The sequence below is a fragment of the Sceloporus undulatus genome, chromosome 5, assembly GCF_019175285.1.
Source record: "Sceloporus undulatus isolate JIND9_A2432 ecotype Alabama chromosome 5, SceUnd_v1.1, whole genome shotgun sequence".
In the NCBI taxonomy this organism is placed as follows: Eukaryota; Metazoa; Chordata; class Lepidosauria; order Squamata; family Phrynosomatidae; genus Sceloporus; species Sceloporus undulatus.
The window spans coordinates 82,342,362-82,360,505 of NC_056526.1; the positions used below are offsets into that span (position 1 = coordinate 82,342,362).

The 18,144-nt window shown below is 40.6% G+C and overlaps 1 protein-coding gene and 1 long non-coding RNA gene across 2 annotated transcripts in view; one reads left to right on the forward strand and one right to left on the reverse strand.

Annotated features, from left to right (window-relative positions):
- DLD (dihydrolipoamide dehydrogenase) overlaps positions 1-18,144 on the reverse strand; it is a 203,985-nt gene that overhangs the window by 36,942 nt on the left and 148,899 nt on the right. The window lies entirely within an intron of this gene.
- LOC121931020 overlaps positions 17,471-18,144 on the forward strand; it is a 4,193-nt gene continuing 3,519 nt past the window's right edge. The window contains exon 1 of the long non-coding RNA XR_006104057.1: positions 17,471-17,533. This is a non-coding gene — a long non-coding RNA (uncharacterized LOC121931020). The remainder of the gene's footprint in view (positions 17,534-18,144) is intronic.

Below are 18,144 nucleotides of genomic sequence, written 5' to 3' on the forward strand. Positions count from 1 at the left end.
ACCTGTCCGGGTTACGTTTTTTTTTTTCTGGTTTACGAAAAAATTTTTTTGGTGCTTTTCGGCTGCTTTTTCGCACGAAAACGCAGCTTTCCGCGCTAGAGCCTATGGCTTTTTCGGGTTACTAAAAAAACTCGGGTTACGAAGCCGCGGGGGAAACGTAATTATTCGTAACACGAGGGCACACTGTATTTGCTAGGGAGTATTGCTAGGACAGTGCTGTGTGTAAAATAAACATCTATGCATTTATTCTTTGTTAAGTTTTTTGTTTTGTTTTTTTTAAATTAGTTCACTTCAGTGCAAATGTCAGGATTGCATTGTATGTACACAGAGAGCTTGCATCACAAAACTATGGGTTAGATAAATTGATTCCAGTTTCTTTAAAATGCTACTTGGCATTGTTCAGGGGGTCTCCATCTGTAGGATGTAGGGAAAGGGGCAGCTGAATTAAACTCCCATTTCATAAGTAGAATCCAAACTCCACAAACTTCAGATTCAGGAAGGAACAAATATTCTGAAAATTACTGTATCCTGATGATCAGAATGGGCAGATCAGCCTTGAGGCACAAGACAAATCATGTGGGCTATGGTCAAACTAAAACAAAGTGACCAGTCCACCACAGGCCAGTCTTATTCTAGGATCAGCCCAGAGTATTCTTGCCTCAAGGTTTGCCACCCTACCTAGGCTTTCTGGAGTGTTGCTGGGCAGGTGTTAATGCTGCCCAAAATTTGCCACCCTGAAATTGTCTCAACCCTCTGAGGCACAAAAAAAAACAATGTACCCAGTGTTGATCATATATCTGGTGCACTCATTATGATGGCATAGGGAGTGGCTCAGCACAGCAGGAAAAAGTTTGTAAACAGTCACATTGTATTTCTTTGGTTGAGCTTCTGATTTTCTGGGAAAGTTCCAGAGTCAAAAGGTGATGATTTTAAAATTAGTTGTTAGGGTTGTTACCTGTGGGTTAGTGCTGGTGGCCACTACGATAAACAAGGAAGTTCACCATAGAATCAGAGATTGGGCCCTGTATAGTATGTGGATGTGATGATATTTTGAATCATTGCAGACATTGCCCTAGAAGAGCAGAAGCAGGGGATCTAACATTCGGGGGAGTGTGATATGCAGAAAAAGGAATACAATTGGCCATTGGATTAAGTGTATGTAGTAGAACATCGTTTCAGACTAAATCCATACAAACGTTTTTATTTAGACTTAAAAAAGAGGTGGATGATCATTGTTGTGAGTGCCCTCCATAATGTTTGTGTATTTCCTTGGAATGGCATGTGATTGTGACTCGATGCCCTTCTGGGACTGCATTGCATGCAGAATAATCCAGTTTGCCCACTTTAACTGCTATGGTCTCTTGCTTATGGATTTCTCGAACTATAGTTTTTGTGGCATCAGGCTCTCTGACAGAGAAGATTAAATTGTTCTTGAAAAAAACTATTGCCAGATTTCTTACCACTGAACATGGCAGTTTTAAACAGTGTCAATCCTGGATTATTTTCTGCAGTCAGTTCAGCCATGATCTCTTTCCAGCTCTATGATACTTGATTTATGAACTTTAACTTTCATTAATCACTTGATATCTAGTGATGGGTGGCTAATAAGAGTTGTGATCAACAAAACTTACCCCAACCACAAACGAACAAAATTGAGGGAAGTCTGCCCTGGCATTTTGACCATTCTGAAAAGTGTTTTAAGAGGGAAGTGAGGGAAGTGCAAAATATACCTCCCCTATTCTCTTAGCTCTGTGATTAATAAGGTTGTTGTATAATATTTTCTCAGCTTTTCAGAATTAAACTAGGAAATGCTTAGGGCATGTTATTACATACTTATAAAATCTATATTTGCTCCTGAGGAGTTACTAAAGCACAGTTCAATTTTTTAAAAATCTTATTGTTATTAAATCTGTTTCCAAAAAAAAATGTTATACAGCAAATGTTCAAATGGTTAGTGGTTGGCATGTTCCAGATTTTCAGTGTTTTTCAAACAGTATTTTAGCCCAGGATGGTTTGGTGGCCGTTTTGCTACCGCTGATTTTTCTGGCTGGCCCAGTCTGCAGTGTCTCCATGTTCCTGATTTTGTTTGCCACACTGCGTTTGGTGGACCATAGTAGTTATTTGTCTGCAGCTGCATGTATAGCCGTGCGCGAACTGCCACAAACCATCCTGGCATTAAACTTACTGTTTGAAAAACACTGAAATCTGGACCGCTGCCAACCACTACCTAGTCAGGATGCACCGGGAGCCATTGAAATCCACAACCCCTTGACATTTCAACCGGAAAGGGAAAACCTTAAAGTAACAAAAATTTGGCTTCCAGTCCTGAAAATAGCAAGACAATGTATATTTTAAATTATACTGATGCTGTTTTTCTTTCTTTATTTTTTATACTGGTCAAAGACCGAATAATATATATACATTACATTCATTAGCAAGACAAAGACTCAACAAATGCACATGAGAAATCTCCCAGCAGACCATAAGCATCTATCAAAGGACTATCCTATTTTGCAGACCCTCCTACCCTAGGCCTGCCATTACACAATCCTCATGCAAAATCACCCTGCCTTTCCCGGTCACACAGTATTATACCCAGCTCCTTTCCAGGCAAGCATTCTCTGAAAGTTGCCAGCCCAGATGCTGGAGAAACTCAGGAAGAAACTCTCTAGAAATGAAGCACTAGCCCGAAACAACCACCAAAAAACTCTAAAACTAGTATAAGGAACACCATTTTACTATGCCGTTGTATTTAATGGGACTTGAGCAACGGGGAATAAAGATAAAAATTCATGGTATTGGTATCTACAATGGGGTCCTGGAACCAACCCAGCAGTATACCATGGGCCCGCCTGTCTGTCTCAATGAGCATCTGGCATAATGTCTCCAAACAATCTTTGGCCCCAAGTTTTTAACAAAAGTAATTATCTTGATTTGTGAGCAACTGAATAAGCGAGAATGAAGAAAAAGAAAAAAAAAGAGCAATGTTTCTGTAGTAACTAAACTGCGCACAGTGATATTTAATAATATGAATATACTTACTGATGAACACCAAGCACCTTCCCATCCTTTCCAATATACTTGGGATGACTAATCCTCGAAGGGGTCTGGGCAAATTTCCATAGTTTGCAAAGAAGTGACCAGCCCACCTTAAAGCCATAACAAAAAAACATAGCATTTTTAAAAAGCCACATAAAACAACGTTAGTCTTTAAAGAATACATCGGACTTTCTTATATCCTGCTTAATTATCTCAAGTAGAAAGGTTTTGGAATGGTCCATGACAGTGACTAATTTATACACTATTCAAGTCAATGAGCTAAGTTTATTTGTTTTGAACTAGGGCACCAGTTGTAGCTTAATTTCTGTATTCAATCATGAATATTATTCACACACATTTGCCCACACAACGAGTATTCATGAATGGGACAGTATAGGTATCTCTTAGATCTTAACGTTCTGCCTCCAAATCCCTGTTAGATTGGCAGTCACAGGAACAGGTTGACATCTATGGCAATTCAGTTCATGCATATTAAAGGCTAATTCACTAACGGATAGGGATCTCCCAAACATTAGTGATTCTTTTTAAAAATATACCATCACAGAAACTGCTTGACAATATAGGTCATTCATAGAAGAAAGAAAAAACATTTGAAACCATAAAATATACCTCATAACCAGAGGCATTGTGAGTCCACAACTTGACAACCACTCCAGTTTTTGAAACATATACTATTTAAAATAGCCAATAAATGCAAATTACATGCAAGTGTGATGTTACACAGTTTTAAGTTGGGTCTCCTACTAACAATTGGGGACGTGGCAATTTAATGTATGGTAATAGAAACCTGTCTATTTGTGCGGTCTAATTTACAAGTGAAAGCCATGAATGCACATTGTTTTTACTTGGATGCCTTCTATGTCTGGACTCACAAATTATCTCAATTGCCTGAAGTGCCTCTACTTTACCTATTGCAAGATGTAGGAAATCTTAACCCACCAAATTTTGTCTTGACTTCAATAGCCCTGCTTCAACATGGTAGGAGATTATAATCTATATGTATTGGCATGTGGTTGCAGTCTAAAACTATGGGAGGCTAAAGATTGTATCCCTGATTTGCAAGACCTGAGCAAGGTGTTGATTACTTAGAGGTTCGTCATCTAGGGTCATCATAAGTAGAAGTTGTCTTGATGGAGTTAACAAACAACAACAAAGATTCTACTCTGATCCAGAGGTTCAGCATATGGTGCTTTGCTACAACTTTGGCTCACAGCGAATGAAGGAAACAAGACAGGCTTTAAGCTTCAGGGGGTTATGGACATCGTGGAATGAGGAAAACTGTGAAGACGCCAGAATTTGGTATGCTGATATCCACAAGGGGGCTCAAAAATGGCCTTGTGTTCTCATGCCAATATACCTAGACCAGTAGAGGCAAACAGCAGACTGCAAACGTAAAACTTTTCCTGGAATCTACCACTTCTCGGGTGCAGGTCAACAGTTGCACATTTGAATACTTTCCACAGTCTAAAACTACTTACATAAAAAACCACAATACCAGAAAAGAAGAGAGTATATTCTTGACGTTATTTTTTATACTGTTTATTTCATCAGTGCATTGCTCAAATGCTTCCGGGCACATCATCCTTTAGGACTTCCCTCCCACAATAAAGAAAACCTTTAAAGTAAACTGATTCAGTCAATACCACAAGTACTCTTCTTGCACTGCAGCCCAAAGTCAAAGTTAGGACTGGACTATTCACTTGGGGATATGAAAAGAACTTATGCAGTATGCTATTAGCCAAAATTCAGTTGCTAGCCCCAAACTGAGTAGACCATTGAATTAATTGCTGAATGATAAACCACTTATGCAAATTCCACTGTCCGTCGATCTACTCTTGAGGGATTAACAATTGGATTGGCAAACCTCCGGCTCTTTGACTATCTAGAAGATTAAATTCATACGTGAATTCTGATTAACAGAAGAGTTTTTGTTTCTATCAAATTGAAATCCCGTGGGCGTAAGACACTAAGAGACATTTTCAAGTCACAAAAGAACAAGCAGAAACACCCACAGAACTTGGACAGACTGATGTTGCATCGTCTGAAAACCTCTTCATTTTATTTTGCTAGCTACTGCCCAAACCATTTCCACTTAGAATAGGCAGTTTGCACTCCAACTGGTTCTTCTTTAAAATCACTGCTTGAGATCTGATATTCTTTGCTCATTGCAAATATGCCACAAATGTGTTCTTCAAGTAGAAAACATTTAATCAGTGATCAAGGATCTCTCTAGATTAACATGTGCTAATTCTTAGCATCTTACACATGATTCCTAGCCATTTGTTTGAAAGAACTGCAACTTCATATTGCGAGTGACAAGCTCTGCATGTAAATCAGGGTGAGAAACTGTGCAGCCCTCCAGGTATTGCTGAATTACAGCGCCCAGCCTTCTTCACCATTGGCTATGGTTGGCTAGCTGTTGGGACTTGTAGTTCAGCAATATTTGGAGAGCTACACAATTCCCATGAGACCCGTGTGGTTACAGGTTTGTGTGGGATTATACACTGAGTACCAGGGTCCAATTCCTAGTGTGGCCATATGAAACTAACTGGAGATGTTGGGCAAGTCACTTGCTCTCAGTCTCCGTTGGGAAAGCAATGGCAAACCTCCTCTGAACAAATCTTGGCAAGGAAACCCAATAGAACTTCCCCTTAGAGTCACCATAAGTAGAGAATTTAAGATATGCAGATGACACCATACTATTAGTAGAAAAACTCTGAAGAATTACTGAAGAAAGTCACACAAGGAAATTCATAGGCAAGTTTACTCTTAAACTTTAAGAAAGCAAAAATAACAAGCACTGATTATTTACATAGTTCTAAAGTAGATGATGAAGAAATTGAAATAGTAAGATTTTCCATACTTTGGCTTAGTCATTAATCAGAATGGAAACTGCAGTCAAATCAGAAGACTAGGACTTGGAAGGGCAGCTATGAAGGAACTAGATAAGATTCTGAGTGTCAAGATATATCGTTGAATACTAAAGTTAGACTTGTCCATGCTATCATATTTCCAATCTATGCATGGTTATAAAAACTGGATGGTGAAGAAAGCTGATAAGAAGAATACGATGCTTAAGAAAAGTTCTGTGGATATAGGATAAAAAGACACATAAATTGGCAATTGAAGCCTGAATTCTCCCTATAAATCAAGGTGACTAAATTGAGACTTTCATACCTAGGCCACATCATGAGAAAACATGACTGACTAGAAAAGATGATAATGCTTGGTAAGGGAGAATGTAGTGGGAAAATAGGATGACTGGATTACAAATGGAGAGACTCAATCAAGGAAGCCATGGCCCTGAGTCTACTAGACCTGATGATAGAGCAACTTGGGGATCTCTCATGCATAGGTTTTCCATAAGCTGAGTTGATGTGAGGGTAACTAACACGAACAACAAATATTACATTCGATAGATAGCCAGGTGTGTCCTACACACCATGAAACAATTAGGGATTCATGGAGAAGGACTGTTTTCCATGATTATCCTGTTATCTCTGCTTCCTACCTATCCATTTCCTGTTCTGTTTTGGTTTAAAATCTCTAGGGAAACTCTGCAATTGCATATTTGCTGGCACCAACACTGCCTGCTTAAAGTATGCATGTTTTTCATTCTATTTTATTTTTCATTATGATGGGAGGTTACTGAAGTTCATCTAGCAAATGTGCAGATGGAGTAACAAGGAACATAAGCAGCCCCATGTTCTAAATAGGATAAAAGACAGGGCAAAACATAAAACAAACAAGGGCATAATAAAAGCCAATGACAAATATGTTGAAATTCAATGTTTGTAAATTCCTTTAGTAAAAGCAGGCATAATTCCCTCCAGTTTAGAACAGGGCAGCAATACGAAGAGAGGGGGATTTTAATTCTTTGCTGCATCCTAGCATCCCAATTAGGATAGGGATGAGGGGACTTGCAGTCATTGGTTTTCCCTTCTGGGGCACACAGCTGACACAGTAAATCAAATTATAACAACAGTGCACAGGAAATGCATCCAACAGCTTCAAGACCCTCAAATCTAAACCATGCCCCTACATCACTGCTTTTATGAAAACAATGTTTATATTGAAAGCTGCACTGTAATGTCTAGTTTGGCCCACAGATTCCATCCACTCATTTCTGTGTTATACCCAACCTGTGGACTTTCTACTCACACATCACATGTGCCTTATGTGTTGTGGCACGCTTGAGCCAGAGATAAGTTCATATTTCTTCAAAAAACACCCTTTTCACCAAATCAGTTTGATATAAAGTATGAATGAAAGCTTCTCATTTCCACCATTCACCCACAAAAGAGAATGTAAAATATACACTACCAAGGCTTGTGTCCCCTTATTCTAATAAAATCAATGTATGAATTGGTCAATCTTCTGTATAGACCCACATTTCCCTTTCAAAGACTATGTTGTCTACCAAACGGACAGGAAAGTGAACACACCTGTCTCATAGAAGGTATGGGGTGAGGCTGTCAAATTTATTAAATTATTTCACATAGTCACTGCTTTTTGAACCAAACATTTCCAAGTAGTGCTCTGTTTCCTGAGCAGCCAATATTCTGTACTGGAAGAGAAGTCCTCACGAACAGTAGTTCAAACCTGCCTAAATTTATCTAAAATCTGGTGGAAAGAGATAATCCCCCACATTTTTAGAAATATTTTTTCTTCTTACATATGGTTTTATTAAGGATTATTACTCTCATAAATTTGTGATTCGAATTTAATTCACCTTCCTGCCAATTTGATTTTTAAAAAATCAACGAATTCTTAAATTAACAACCTCAGAAGACACTCCAAAAGCTCCCTGTGGCCATTAGGTTGATTGGAAAGAGCCAGAACACCTGAAGAGGCTTACTAGTATGTTCACCTGTTCTAAAGACCAAAGGGAGATTCTTCATAAAGCTAAACCAAGGCTCAGGCAAGATCTTTTTTGAATTGCACTTCCAAGAATTTCATTCCCAAGTCTAATAAATAATAATAATAAAATCTTTATTTATATTTCCCACCTCTCCCCATGGATCGAAGCGGGAGCACAGCAGATAAAACCAGCATTACAATACATAGATGTTCGCAAACTCACAAATTCCTACAATATATTAATTCCTGGTCAATTATAAAAACAGTATAAAAATTATCATTACAATCTATGTGCACATCATCCGTAGGAGGTAAACATTTTCAAGTTCCATCACAGTAGATCAGGTGGGTAAGCCCGCCAGAAGAGATCCGTCTTAAGTGCTTTCTTAAAAGCATCTAGAGTGTTAATAAGATGGATCTATTCTGATAGGCCATTCCAGAGTCTTGGGGCAGCAGCAGTAAATGCTTTATCAAAAGTTGATCTTAGTCTAACTTTGGGATGTTCCAATAGTTTCTTTCCAGAAGTCCTGAAAGTGCAGGGCAGATTGTGTAGGGAGAGGCGTTCCCTCAAGTAACTTGGGCCCGAGCCATTTAGGGCTTTAAAGGTAATAACCAACACTTTATATTGGGCCCGGAAGCTAATCGGTAGCCAGTGCAGAGATTTTAATATCAGTGTAATATGCTCTGATCTAGTGAGCAATCTGGCTGCAGTATTTTGAATCAGCTGAACTTACGGACTTGGTATAAAGGTAGCCCCATGTAGAGCACATTACAGAAATCTAAAGAAGTTACCAGCACATGTACCACTGTTTCAAGGTCTCCCTGGTTCAGGTAGGAGCGCAGCTGGCATATCAATCGTAGTTGGTACCAAGCACTCCTGGATATTGCCTCCACTTGGGATGACAACTTTAGAGACAACTCCAGGAGTACGCCTAAACTGAGAACCTTGTCCTTCGGGGAAGTGTGATCCTGTCAAGGACTGGATGACAAATTTCTTTCTCTGGGGCAGGGTTACCTATCAGTAGTACCTCCATTTTCTCTGGATTCAGTTTGAGTCTATTTTCCCTCATCCAGCCCATTACCGACTCAAGACAGGCATTCAGAGGAGAGATACCATCCTTGGTCACTGCTTCAGTCAGAGACATAGAAAAATAAATTTGAGTGTCATCAGCGTACTGATAACATTGCACCCCATGTCTCCGGATGACCTCTCCCAGCAGCTTCATGTAAATGTTGAAAAGCATGGGGGACAGAATGGAGCCTTGAGGGACACCAGGTGTCAGCTCTCTTTTACTAGAGCAACTATCCCCCAGCATCACCATCTGGAATCTACCCGAGAGGTAGGACCAGAACCACTGGAGTACAGTGCCTCCGACAGCTAACTCCCTCAGGCCTTCCAGAAGGATACCATGGTCGATGGTATCAAATGCCGCTGAGATGTCTAAGAGCACCAGCAGTCCATCCAGTCCATCTCCCTCCAGTCTATCTCTCTTGGTCCAGGCCTCGGAGGTAGAGAAGAACTGCTGGACCTCATCCCCTTCCCCACCACCACTCCCTTCTCCTTTTGTGTCGTGTCTTTTTAGATTGTAAGCCTGAGGGCAGGGAACCTTCTAATTAAAAGATTGTATGTATAGTGCTGTGTAAATTTACAGTGCTTTATAAATAAAGGTTAATAATAATAACCAGCAGGGCCACACTTCCCACAATGATGCTCAGATGGAGGTCATCGACCAAGGCGACCATGGCTGTCTCAACTCAGTATCCCACCCTGAAGCCAGTTTCAAATGGGTCCAGATAATCGGCGTCATCCAAGACAGCTTGGAGTTGGAGGGCAACTGCCCTCTCAATCACCTTGCCCAAGAATAGCAGTAAAGAGACTGGCATTGAAGGTTCAGAATTTAGGGAATCCGTAGCCCAAGCTCCGAGACAGTTTGATAATAATTTAAAAAAAACAAAAACCTTCCTTCCTCAGTAAGCACACTGAAACCTGCCTGTAAATATTAAGCCTTGAGGTCTGCCACCTGAAAGCTATACCTATAACATAAAATGTTATTATTACACCCATATTATGGATGCAGCACTGTGGGCAGAAAGCACCAATTAAATTTTCCTAAGCAGTGCAGCTTGCTTCCCTCTCCCAAAATTGGCAGCCTATGAAATTAAGACAAATGTAGATTAAAATGCAAAAAAAAGTTATTATTAAACTTGTTTAACTGTCTACAAAATTAACTATTTTAAACTCATCCATGATTAAAAAAAAACATGTACCTATACAGTGGTCCCCCCCACATTCAATGGGATTAGGGGTGAAGGACCACCATAAATGTGGAAAAACCACAAATAAAAAAATGATATTCTTTCTACCTAAGAGAACACCTCTCAAGGAATCTCCAGGTCGTCCAGTGCAACTCTATGGTCAACATCTGCCAGAAGCTGATCACAGAATCATGCCGGATGACCTAAAAATGCCTAGAGAAGTGTTTTCTCTAGGAACGTCAAGGTTCTCCACCACAACTCTATGGTCAACATCTAGCAGAGTTGCGCAGGAAAACCTAGAGATCCCTAGAGAAAACATATTAGCAAATAATCAAATCCCAAAAAGTCAAAACTGCAAATGTGGAGGGCCAACTGAACTACTAGAAGTACTTTCTATAAAAACACTTATTTCCTGAAAACCTGTAGTAGTAGTAGTAGCAGTAGTGATGATAATGACGATGATATCTTTATCTGATGACAGAAGAGCAAAGAGAGGGCTATTCTAGCTTCCCCATGAATGGAGTTCTAGAGTCTGGGAGAACACACTGAAAGGCCCTCTCTCATATCCCCACAACAAATGCCTGTGTTAGTGTCAAGATCAAGCGAAAGACTCCTTAAAGACTTATGAACCTGGGCAGACTAGTAAGGGAGATTACAATCCTTCAGATAAGGCAAGATCAGTCTTAAGAGCACACCATACACGAGACAACGGAATTCTTCCATTTTAAATACCATCCACAGCCTGTTACATTTGCTTTTCACTTTTAAAAAACTGTCAAGAGATTACATAACATGTACCAAGTAATGGCCAATTTGGTCCAAAAATACACAGGACTAGAGCTACACATTACACAAAGGCAAATGTGACATCTCCTTCAAGCATATGCATGACACGGAGCTGTAACTAGTCATAGTTACCTGATGCATAATATAAAATGCATAAATCTGTTTGTCTTGTAAACACACACACGTGACATCTTAAGAGTACATCTGAAAGCATAATGGGTTGGAGGAAGACCAGATCATATTTATATTGGACTCAATGAGGTTAAAATCAGTAATGACTTATCTTATGGATTTCAATGTCTGCTCTAAATTAAAGTAGGTCTTGATCCAAGCCTATATATGAAATTGTTATTATGAAGTCAGTATACTCTACTATTTTAGACACTTTTATATTATTTAGAAATTGAAAGCAGGTAAATGGAGTGTTGGAGCAATGTAAACAAATCCATCCATTTCCAAATTTTACGAACTGTTTTCATTCATTTGAAAAGAGCCATTATGAATAAATATTTTAGGAAACTGCAAGAAAAAAAATTACCTGAATTCTGGACTCCATCTCAAAACACTTGACTGTGTTTAAGTTGTGAGGCTCTCCAAACATTGGTAGACAAATATGTAGGATTTCAGCCTACTGCTCACTACTATTTTACTTCTTTATTAAAAATAGGTTTTCAGAGATTTTTTGCAAAAGCAGTCAAGCCAAGCCTATTAATAAACAGTACCTGCCAGAACTAACTGTATTTCTCTTTACTGCCACAAGCAACATGCACGAAAAATGTGAAATTAGAATATATTGAGCTACTGTGAAAATTATTTTTATTCCAGTAAGTAAGATATATTAGTGCTTATATTTACAAGCAATTAATACAGAGAGACACCAAATTGAAGTAAATTTCCTAATTACATTCTGCATACATAGTAGGATCAGTATCTAACATGTTCAGTGCCGTTTGACACTGAACATCAGTGGGGCATCAGAATAAGATTTCTGGTGAAATAAGAGTGCTATTTGCTACAGTACTAATGCTATGTCTCGTGTCACCTAATGCCGTTAAGCATTAATAATGTGTTCCATGTTTGGAAAGTGGGTGACATGGCTCAAATGATGTTAGGGCATCATGGACACATATTAGTAGTTACTTCGGGAGAGAACGAACTCCTTCCTTAACAAACTCAGAGAGGTTGTGGAATGTGTCACTGCTATAATCTGAGGCCATAAATTGACTGGGCAGCAAATCATGGCTTCTTGTCATGTTGCACACTGTGGAGGTAAAGCTCTGGGTGGGACTATAGTCTTCAAAGACATGCCTGATTTAGGTCTCTGAGTCTTTTAGACAGGTGTGTTCGGTCACTGAAGACTTGTCTTTCCTAAAGCATACTCTTCAAAGGTGACACTGACACAAAACTGGAGCACACGTGAAATGTGGTCCAGTGTCTAGACATATGGGTGCAACCTCTGTTTCAGCCTACTTTGAAGTCCAAGTCCACCTGGCAGAGATATGGCTCTACCTCTAAAGATACCTCATACATCCTTCCTCGTCTGCATCAATGTACTTTTCTGCTGCTTCCTCGCAATCTGTATTTGAGCCCCAGCCTGCATCCTACCAGATAAACCATTTTCTCAACACTTTGTTGCTCAGTTCTGAAATGCCTCAGCTACCGATGATCCACCACATCTACACATGTCATACTAGGCTTCAATATGATTCTACATGACTGGTTCTTTTCCAGTTCATCCACTTTGAGGCTGCCCATTAAGTGGCTCACATCTCTAGAGAGCACTGTCTGAAGTGGTGGTTAGATGCAGCCAACATCCAGAGCAGGATGCATTTTTGTCCTCACGCCTCAGACAGTTGTTATTACAGGTTCATCTACAATGGAGTAGGAGCCTATCTTGACAGCTTCATCATACAGAGTGGAGGAAAATTTTCCACATCAATGTTCTGGAGTTTTTAGCAGTACAAAGAACATTCTGTCCCTTTCAAATTTCCTGAGGGCGAGGTCTGCAGGTGCTGATTGACATCACTGTGGTCATATATTACTTCAACGAACAAGGTGTACACAATCCTCTGCTCCTTCAGGTTACACAACAGGGACATCATGATCATTGCAATCTATTCCCCAGAGATGTCATTGGGACACTCTGGTTCTAGATCTCTTTGCATCAGAGGTGAATGCCAGTGCAAGAGCTTTGCTCTCAGATTTGACAGGGAGGTCATCCAAGATGCCTTCTTTTAATTGAGGAGGCATCACCACATACTGATCTCTTTCCTCCTTTCTCTTTCCTAATTAAGGTAAAAGCCAAACTGTCAAGACAGAGTGGCTTGCATCCTGATCACTGTTGTTCCCCCAGCCCATGGTTCGCCCCTCCCTTCACCTGTCTTGAGGAGTCTGTGTTCGCTTCCATACAGACTAGATCTTGTTACCCTGTACCATGACTGGTCAGGCTCCCAATCTCCAGCACCCTAAAATTCATGGCATGGAGAATTGCTGACTTGCTTCTTTACTCGTTGTTATCAGGGACATTATCACAGCTGGTCACTAACCTTCACCAGACAATTGATTTTACAAATGGAGGAAGGTTCAGACTTCTTTGCATTGTTGGGCATCTATACTTCCCAAGCTGATGCCAGTCATGTTGTGGTCCTCCTTATATTGGCTTCAAAGGATTTGCTATTGCCTCAATCTGTGTTGCCTCATGCTTTCTGTAGACTTTCAGCTACTTGGGAATTCTCCTGCTTCTTGATCTTGTGAAGACATTCTTGAAAGGGTGCAAGAATCTCCACTCTCCATGTTGGGCTTGAGCTATGTTGGAGTCTAGATCTTGTCTTGGCCCAGCTTTGGGGGAAGCCGTTTACCGATGGTTACCTGCGATCTCCAGTTGCTGTCATGGAAGACTGCTTTCTGATCACATCATGATTGCCAGATGATCTGGTGCTCTGTGATTACATGTGGACTTCCATCCTGACTGAGCCACCTTGGGACTGAACATTACCTTTTGCCTAAAGTGGTGTTTACCTTCCATGTCAATCAGGATACTGTTCTCCCAGCTGTCATGCAGAATCCCTTTTCTTCATTCAGGAGGAGGCTGTGCTGCTTTGACATACAGGGGGCTTTGGCCTCTGCACTGAAGGACTATGGCATTTTGGACTTCACAAAGTCTCTTCACCTGCTACTCCATGATGAAGAAAAGACTTCCTGTTGCAGTGCTTCTTGAAATGGGTGGTACGGAGCATCCATCTCACGTGTGAACTGGCTCAAAAGGACCCTGGGGCTCAAGTTCAAGCCATTCTACACGGCTGTTCTGCTTCCTTGCTTTCCTGACCGTGTGCCACTTGAGGACATTTATTGGGTGTCTACCTTGTGCAGCCGATGACCTTTATCTCTAATTACAGAGTGGTCTCAAGCTGACACTGCATTTGAAGATCTGTACTGTTTTCTTTATTACTTGAATATATTATACTGTTTGTAATAATTCCACTTTAACTTTGATTCTGTACTGTATACAGTGAACCTGCTTGCTATTGCTCGTGGTGTTTGGTTCCAGGACCCCCTGCAGATACCAAAATCTGTGGATGCTCAGTTCCAGTTATAATACAATGGCATAGTATAAGGTGTCCCTATATAAAATAGTAAAACAAGTTTTCTTTTTGAGTGTGGATGGTTAAATCTGTGGATACAGGGGCTGATTGTATGATTTTCATATCCTTCATTCCTTTTTGTTCTAAATTGTGGCCTCTGACTCTCGTTTTTTGGAAAAAGCCGGTACTACTATTACTTCTATTACTACTACTACTCTAATAATAATTCTGTTTACTGAAGCCTGTTATGTGCTGATATTTCTGTGTTTGGTATGGAAGTGTTATGGTCATGCTTGATATCATGGATGAATTTTATGTTCAGTAAATCGCTGTTGTTTTCTGACACTCCCATCTCCTTGTGTAGCTTGCTAGTCTCCCATTATGTGGTCGAGAGACCATGAGGGGGGTTGGATACCTGAAGTTAACTCAAGTTCTTCAAGAAATCATTGTTAACTCACACAGCCCCACACATCATTGTGTGCCTGCCTGTTTTTTGATGGCTTAATCAGCATTCAAGGAACTGATGGCTTTGCCAGAACCTTATATACTGGTGCTGGAAGAATTCCTTTCCCCATAGCTATCTTCAGAGGAAACATGGATGGCAATAATCCATTTCTCCTGTTAAGATGAATTTCTAGGGGTGGCAAATTTGCAGCCACTTAACCAAAATTGTTTGGTAAGGTCATGGGTATCATTTTGGCTAGAAATTGAAGCTACAGACTTTATGTAACATGGCTCTCCAGTATTGTTAGACGCAAGTCCCAGCCTCCCTTGCTGGGTATAGCCAATGCTGAGAAATGCTGGTAGCTACCAACATCATCTGGCATGGAAGCTGTGCTATTTGAAGGTACACACACACACACACACACTTGCAATGTCTGCAGCCCCTGAGCCAGGTGGGCCATCTCTGGTCCAAAGGCAGATGTGGCATAGACTGTTTTTTGAAAATAGTTCCTCCAACATGGACAATGGGAAAGAGGATAAGTGTGGGGGGAGAGGCACAGTCAGGAATTGAGGGCTGGGTGTCTGGTGGGAAAGCCCCTGTCTTTGAGGGTTCCTGTTCCTACATTAGTCTTTTTACTCACCTCCTTTAAGGCCTCTGTGAGGATAGGAGGGTTCAGGTAGATTTCAGGAAAGGAATGGGCCGGGGATTCTTCCAGAACCAGTATGTTGCTGTGAGGTCTGCCAGTCATAATATAATTTTGTAAGTGAAGTTTTTTGAATTAATTGTCTCAATGGGCACGTCAAGGGCCATAAACATTGCAAAAGTATTCTTATATGATTACCTATGACTGCCCATTTGAGACCAAGTGTTTGGTTAGAAAGGACGCTGAGGAGGGCATGGAGACCTGCTAAGAGGGGACAAAGAAGTATCAGATATTGAGGACAGGGAGGCTTTACCTCCTAGAAGCTTGCTCAGCCAGACATGCTGGAAGATGGAGGAAAGTCAGAGGAGTGTGGAGAAGAGAATGGCTGATACCTCTGCTAGCTGCTGTGTGCAGCTGTGGTGGGTTCAGGGGAGTCAGTTTTTGGCCCCTAGGCCTTTTGTGGGGCCTCATGATTTTCCAAATACCCAAGCAAATCCACTCTGTATTTTTGGGAGGATTATTAAATAGCATGAGAGATGAGCTATTTAAAGGTAAATTGCTTCTCCTGGAGCCTTCAAGAGAGGCAGCTACCCTTTCATGTGGACACAAAAGTGCAGCCAAGACATACTGGAGAGGTCAGGGGCCACAAAAACAGATTAGGGGACACATGTGCCCCAGATAATTGGCAGTGGGCCACATGCACCCGTCCCTCTGCTACCAAAGTATTACAGTTCGACCCTCCCGCATAAGGTGAATGGGCTTGAGCCCATTCAAGTGAATGGGCTGTGAGCTGGCCGTGCACCCCATTAATTTGAATGGATGACGCCCCTGGCCCGGTGCTCCCGCACACTGATACCTACACTCAAAAGCCGCGTATAACGCGGTGCACTTTAATAGAAGGGGACATGGTGATATAATAGATGGATAGGAATGCTAGAATGCATAGTGTTTCTCTGGACTTATCCCTTGTCCCTCCTTTGGTGGCTTGGGCTTAGATATCTCACACATCTTATGTGGGGAGAACAGTATTTATTTCCCACCATTCTTCAGCCAAGAAAAGAATTTTCTGTTACAGTCCACCTTCCTTTACGCGGGGGATCCATTCTGGAACACCACAACAACCGCGTAAAAGGGAATTCCTCAAATGCTCGCGCCCATTTAAATGAATGTGGCTCGTGCAGCGCGTGTGATGGTGTGGTGCGGCACGTGTTACACCAGGGGCCATGCCATTACCCCTTTAGGGTGCACTGCCCCTTTTCATAGGCAGGGCACTGTATTTTGCCTCCTAGTTTTCCTTTAATGCACTCTGTATAGTGTGTCCAAAACTTTTAGAAATTTGAACTTATTGGCACAGGTAGATAAAACAGCATATCTCACAATAATGCATGCATTTTTGTGTACGTTCATGGAAAGTCATTAAATAGATTTATGTAAAGAAATAGAACAAAATAATAAAATTAAGTTCTTGTAATTTTTATGTGTATGATTCAGAACACATTCTGCCAGCTGAACTAGAACTGTGGTTAGGTATTTCAGTTATCTCCAGGCCAGTGCCTTTTGTCTGGCACATACCTTGTATATTTGCCTTACCTTTGGACAACGTACAGTTTATGCTGGCTATGCTTCTATCAGACTCCTTTGCAATCTGTGATGATGTGTTTGGGTCATTCAGAGTTTTGGGAACTGCAGCTGAGTTCACCTTAATCTCAAGGTAAAATGAGATTTGAATGCAGATGTATCCATCATCCTCTCTCTAATCTAAATTGCCAAAATTAATGCTGTGTAGAAAAACAATATAAAGCTCTTACTTTTTCGTGGCATTTCTGCATATAATCAATTCATTTTTTTCTCTTTTCAATGTAGGTATGATGTTGATTCAAAGAGTCCAGACCTTCAAAGCATGTACGTACTACTTGATTTTAATACTGAAACTGTGTCCTGAATGATTAATCTGTGGACATTTCTCGGGAGTTTCTGTATTTACTGATGTAAAAATAGCAGAATCTTGAGCAATTTAGGGACTAACAAGTTTATTTGGCCTAAGATTTTGGGACTTCGGCCCATTTCACTATATGCATGGTATTACCCGTAGCTGAGAGATATTTATACACATGTAAAGGAATGGAAGTGCAAAAGATCTAGCAAAACAGTGATCTTAACAGTTAACATTTTATTAGGTTTGGGGGTTGAGAAGCACAGTTAATTGTGATTCCACTGGTCATCACAAAGGATTTATTATGTGTATTATTAACTGATATTATAGAAACATTATTTTTATCCTTTGTCCAGTAAAATATGCAAAGTGATCATATAATCTCTGGCAGCTACATGATATAATACCAGCCATAAACCTATTGCACTGATCCCAATGACTCATAAACTTCAGCATAACAGAAGAGAAGGAGAGACAGTTGGGAAGAAGCTTTTGTTTTCCTCACAGCTTTGTCTGGAGGAGGAGATGGTTGTGTCTGTGTCTGGTGTGATCGATTGTTGTACATATGCTTGTGTACTGC